Raw genomic sequence first — 6,482 nt, forward strand, 5'->3', positions numbered from 1 at the left:
GCTGTCCCTACTTGCTTCAAGATGTCCACCATTATTCCTGTACCCAAGAAAGCAAAGGTAACTCAACTAAATGACTATCGCCCTGTTGCACCCACTTCTGTCATTCTGTCATCATGAAGTGCTTTGAGAGGCAAGTTAAGGATCATATCACCTCTACCTTACCTGAGGCCCAATTCAATTTGCTTACCGCCCCAATAGATCCAGACGATGCAATCGCCATTGCACTGCACACTGTCCTATCCCATCTGGACAAGAGGAATACCTACGTAAAACAGCTGCTCATTGACTACAGCTCAGCCTTCAACACCATAGTACCCTCCAAGCTCATCATTAAGCTTGGGGCCCTGGGTCTGACTCTGAACCCTACCCTGTGCAATTGGTTCCTGGACTTCCTGACAGGCCACTCCCAGGTGGTGAAGGTAGGAAACAACACCTCCACTTTGCTGATCCTCAACACAGGTGTCCCACAAGGGTGCGTGCTCAGCCCCCTCCTGTACTCCCTTGTTCACCCATGCCTCCAACGCAATCATCAAGTTTGCAGACGACAACAGTGGTAGATCTGATTACCAACAATGACAAGACAGCCTACAGGGAGGAGGTGAGGGCCCTGGCAGAGTGGTGCCAGGAAAATAACCTCTCCCTCAACGTCAACAAAACGAAGGAGCTGATCGTGGACTTCAGGAAACAGCAGAGGGAGCACGCCCCTATCCAGATCAACGGGACCACAGTGGAGAAGGCGGAAAGCTTCAAGTTCCTCGCCGTACACGTCACTGAAGATCTGAAATGGTCCACCCACACAGACAGTGTGGTGAAGAAGGCACAAGAGCACCTCTTCAACCTCAGGAGGCTGAAGAAATTCGGCCTGGCCCCTAAGACTCTCACAAACTTTTTACAGATGCACATTTGAGTGCATCCTGTCAGGCTGTATCACCGCCTGGTACAGCAACTGCACCACCCGCAACCGCAGGGCTCTCCAGAGGGTGGTGCGGTCTGCTCAATGCATCACTGGGGGCACAGTACCTGCCCTCCATGACACCTACAGCACCCGATGTCACAAGAAGGCCAAAAAGATCATCAAGGACGTCAACCACCCTAGCCACGGCCTGTTCACCCCACTATCATCCAGTACAGGTGCATCAAAGCAGGGACTGAGAGACTGAAAAACATCGCAATGCCATCAGACTGTTAAATAGCCATCATTAGCCAGCTTCTACCCAGTTCCTCAACCCCGCACCTTAGAGGCTGCTACCCTATGTACATAGCATCAGTGGCCACTTTAATAATGGAACACTAGTCACTTTAATAATGTTTACATAGTGCTTTACTCATCTCATATGTATATACTGTATTCTATACTACTGTATTTTAGTCAATGCCACTCCTACATTGCTCAGCTAATATTTATATATTTCTTAATTCCATTCTTTTACTTTTAGATTTGTGTATATTGTTGTGAATTGTTAGATACGCCTGTTGGAGCTAAGAACAAAAGCATTTCGCTACACCCGCAATAATATCTGCTAAATGTGTGTATGTGACCAATACAATTTGATGTGCATCAGGCCATGCAAAACGAGCTAAAGCGTTCAAAACAACTGGGAACACGGAAAAATACGAGGTCAAGTCATAACGTCAGTGATCTTCAGGTCGGATAGTCAGAGCTCTAGAACGACGCCCTTGTTCCCGAGTTCGAATTCCGAGTTGGATGACCATTCAAAAAAAATCCCAGTCGGAGCGCGTTTTCACCGACGAGTTCCCAGTTGTTTTGAACGCTGCATCACTCCTGTACCATTCCCTTGACGTCACTTTTCCAACATGACTTCGGTCAAATTCAGATAAAATATAAATTTCTCCCAAAATACAAATGTAAAGTGATATGTCGTATTGGGACTTTTAGTTGGGTGGATGAAACAAATCATAATGTTTAATAGCAACCTAATTCTGTAATCTTTCGTTTAAAGTTCATTTAAAGTTTTCCAGTGTGTTTGTCGACGTTATTTCTTGACGCGCATCAGATCTAGCGGGTTAATATTTATGGTAAAAAAGATATTCAGAATAGCTAGTTCAATTATTCCGGGTTAACACTCAATTATTTTAAAGATGGATCCAAATAATCATATAATCATCAGCAAACAGACGGTTCAAAGGGAACAAACCCCCAAATAAAACGTAACACAGCTTTCTAGCTACCACCAAGGCATAATTAAAATGGCAGTTTGCAGTGATGTTAGCCAGCTATTTTAAACGGATGCTAGCTAGTTAACGTTAGCTAATATAATTGCAAAACATGGTTGATGCTCGCTACACAATACATATTGGCTTATGTCTATCAAGTACAATATTAGTAACAGAGGGAATTAGGCCACGGATGAATCCATGTTGATAGTCAAATCATAACGTACTGTCGCTGGCCAAACGTAGTGGCAGTCAGGGGCGAGCTAACTAGTTAGCCATCCGAACTGGATTAGCTTGTTAGCTTGCTAACGCTTGGTCTGCACAGCATCACAGTATGTAAACATTGCGTTGTTTATGTCTGCGAGTTCGTGAAAAAAAGCGGTGACACATTGCCATTAATCCTTAATCATAACAATAATTTATTAGGTATTGATATAACTCAGTTTAAAATAACATTGACACCAAAGTTATTTAGCTAGATGTCAAGTTAGCTAGCCTAACAACTAACGTTACTAGCTAGCGAAGATTGTGAGACGGCAAATCAGCTGAAGTTCCTGTCTTGTATTCCAAAAACAAATCCCCAGAAAATGCACAAATTTGGCATTTGAGACTAGAACACGTAACTATAATGAAACCCTTGCCTTTGAGCTGAGAACAAAGTATATAAGCAATTTTCCAGATTTCAGGACCACGGAAGGCGGCGATAAATATATAGGACAAGATTATTAAAAATGGCTGCTGCCCAGAACAAAGCAACAATAAAACTGGGCAGTCGGAGAAGTCAATGCAAAAACATACACATAACCCCAAAACACATTAATAACTCACCGATTTTACTTGTTAGTATTTCGTGTGATCAATAATGGCGATTTAATTCCTAAATATTACGTTTCTTCAAAGGATGGCTGGTGATTGTGCTGCCGACTCTTAATCTATTTGACCGTTTACTTGAGTTGTTGGTGGGCAACCTACCCGGCCTGAAAAAGAAAGTCCTTGCTCTCGTCGACTGGTGTGGCTGTATACGGATATGATGAACAAAATGGAGCAGTGACCCCTGGTGTCCTTTTTAGAACATTACATTTCAGTTACAGAGATTTATGAACTTGTATTTGCTTATATTCAATGTACACTGATATCACATTTGTGATATGTTTCCCCTTGAGTTCTTCTCCATGTCTTATTTATTTTGTATGATTTGGTGATGAATAGGATGAGAGCTTCTTGCATCAAAACACGTCATGTTTCTTGTGGAAAACATATATTATTTTATGTCATTGCAAAAAAAAACTGTGCACTAGAGAATGCCTTGGGCAAAAACAAGTCATTCTCATGAAGAGCAATGAGTCAGTACCAATGCTATGCTTGACATCGGCCTCTTCGAAATTGCAGTGATCTTACGGTTGCTATGGCTCCAATATCAAGTTCAGTGGTTGAGGAGACAAACTGCAGCCAGCAGCACTGTATCGCATGCTTTTTAATCACTGTCTTGGTCAATAATGGCAAACCCGATGCCAACAGTCCACCTCCAGTGAGCAGAAAACATGTATTTACAATGGCGGCAGTGAGTGACGGGAGGGTAGGAAGAGCAAGGTAGACAATGATCTGGGTAATCACATTAACCTAAGGGGAATCTCCACTACATCCCAAAGGCAGCTGGGATGGGTGGATGCTGCTAAGGTTATCTATCTACTGTCTGGGTTCACTTTCTATTTGTGTGTGTGTGTGTGTGTGTGTGTGTGTGTGTGTGTGTGTGTGTGTGTGCGTGCGTGCGTGCGTGCGTGCGTGAGTGAGTTTGGTTTGTGTGTGTGTGTGACTGTACCTTATGTGTCTTGTGATGTTGTAGTTGCTGATGTTCTTTCAGATTATGATTTAGAGCAGAATCACGTCATTGTCTACTAATCCCACCTGACCTCTACTGAAACCTTGTGATTATGAGTATGGGACTAATGAAAGGTTAATTCAATTTTATGTCACTCAAACCAGTGTATGTGTGTTTGTGTGTGTATCTGTGTTTGCCCACATATGTACGCTTGTTTATTCCATGTGTAACTCTGTGTTGTTGTTTGTGTCGCACTGCTTTGCTTTATCTTGGCCAGGTCGCAGTTGTAAATGAGAACTTGTTCTCAACTAGCTTACCTGGTTAAATAAAGGTGAAATTAAATTGAAAAAATAAAATAAAATCTGTGTGTGCATGTTTTTGTGTTGTGTGCCTGTGTGACTGCGCGTCTGTGTCTTTAAGTGCGTCTGTGCGTATGTCTGTGTCATGGTGCTATGAGGACGGTGCCTGGTGTTTAGAATCCACGGACCCGTCTAGTTAAGTAGACAGAAGCCTTGGCTAAACTACTATCAATGTGTGGCACGTACCACGACAATAATCTCACATAGTCTTTTTTGAGACAGCATACAGAAACTAACTATTGATTAATACTTGTAGTGAGACACATAGGTGCACAGTACCTACACATTAAATTTAAAAGACCAACACAGTGATATTTCAGAGCAATAACAGAGTCATTTGCGAGTATTGTATCCTCACAAAATATGGATTTAGAATCAGTCATAGTAGAGTAAGAGCTTAAAATGCCCTCTTGAGGGCGCACTTATCAAGATATTTGAATGACTAGACTGGTGCATTGGAATGACAAACCTTGTTCAAATCAAATCAAAGCTAATTTTATTAGTCACAAACACATATTTAGCAGATGTTATTGCGGGTGTAGTGAAATGCTTGTGTTCCTAGCTTCAACAGTGCAGTAATATCTAACAATACACAACAATACACACACATCTAAAGTAAAATAATGGAGTTAAGAAGTATTAGGACGAGCAATGTCGGAGTGGCATTGACTAAAATACAGTAGAATAGAATACAGTATATATATGTGTAATGAGTAAAGCGGGATGTAAACATTATTTAAGTGACTAGTGGACACCTACACCACCCGATGTCACAGGAAGGCCATAAAGATCATCAAGGACAACAACCACCCAAGCCACTGCCTGTTCACCCCGCTATCATCCAGAAGGCGAGGTCAGTACAGGTGCATCAAAGCAGGGACCGAGAGACTGAAAAACAGCTTCTATCTCAAGGCCATCAGACTGTTAAACAGCCACCACTAACATTTAGCGGCCGCTGCCAACATACTGACTCAACTCCAGCCACTTTAAAAATGGGAATTGATGGAAATTATGTAAAAATGTACCACTAGCCACTTTAAACAATGCCACTTAATATAATGTTTACATACCCTACATTACCCATCTCATATGTATATGTATATACTGTACTCTATATCATCTACTGCATCTTGCCATCTTTATGTAATACATGTACCACTAGCCACTTTAAACTATGCCACTTTATGTTTACATACCCTACAGTACTCATCTCATATGTATATACCGTACTCTATACCATCTACTGCATCTTGCCTATGCCGTTCTGTACCATCACTCATTCATATATCTTTATGTACATATTCTTTATCCCTTTACACTTGTGTGTATAAGGTAGTAGTTGTGGAATTGTTAGGTTAGATTACTTGTTGTTATTACTGCATTGTCGGAACTAGAAGCACAAGCATTTCGCTACACTCGCATTAACATCTGCTAACCATGTGTATGTGACTAATAAAATTTGATTTGATTTGATTTAGTGTTCCATTTTTAAAGTGACCAGTGATTTTATGTCTATGTATATAGGGCAGTTTTGACATTCATAGGCTTTGGCATTTGCCCACAATGCACTCATCGATGGTTTGTCAGTAATGTGTGAAGAAGGTGTTAATTACTTTCCCTGCTCTGAGGGGTAAATTGATGGATTGGTCTCTAAGGGAGTGATAGGAGTTGCAGATAGAAACTATTGTATCTTAGGGAGGGGATACTATTGAAATAGAGAAATGTACATAATATAAAAACCTATTGCGTCATTAAAATCACATGAAAATAACCATAACTGTCTAATTTTACACTATGACACTTCACTTATTATTGTCCCTGTACAAATTAATACTGGACTAAATATTATGATTTGTGCAATGCACAGGATCTGTTCTACATCCTGCTTGAATATGTCAGAAATGCTCTGAAAAAAATTGTATCATGGCAGAGGAAAACAGCTACTGTCTCTCTCAGAGTTGCTCCAGGCAAGATAGGCTATTGCCTGGCTGCATGAACATGTATGATGATGAGTCAGAGGGAGGTTCAAGTCCTTTCACCTTTAGATGCAGGTAGTATGCCTACAGATATCAAGCTATAGGCGAGATCAATAAAGAAAGATTCTTTGGGTTGTTTTTTTCAACAATGTG

The 6,482-nt window shown here is 41.2% G+C and overlaps 1 protein-coding gene across 11 annotated transcripts in view; it reads right to left on the bottom strand.

Annotated features, from left to right (window-relative positions):
- Positions 1-3,176, bottom strand: part of prrc2b (proline-rich coiled-coil 2B) — a 40,773-nt gene extending 37,597 nt beyond the window's left edge. For all 11 annotated transcript variants that reach the window (XR_011668781.1, XM_071350591.1, XM_071350596.1 and 8 more), the window contains exon 1: positions 3,004-3,176. The gene's annotated coding sequence lies outside the window, so the exon portion shown is untranslated. The remainder of the gene's footprint in view (positions 1-3,003) is intronic.
- Between the last annotated feature and the right edge of the window lie 3,306 nt (positions 3,177-6,482).

The sequence above is a fragment of the Salvelinus alpinus genome, chromosome 18, assembly GCF_045679555.1.
Source record: "Salvelinus alpinus chromosome 18, SLU_Salpinus.1, whole genome shotgun sequence".
Classification (NCBI taxonomy): Eukaryota; Metazoa; Chordata; class Actinopteri; order Salmoniformes; family Salmonidae; genus Salvelinus; species Salvelinus alpinus.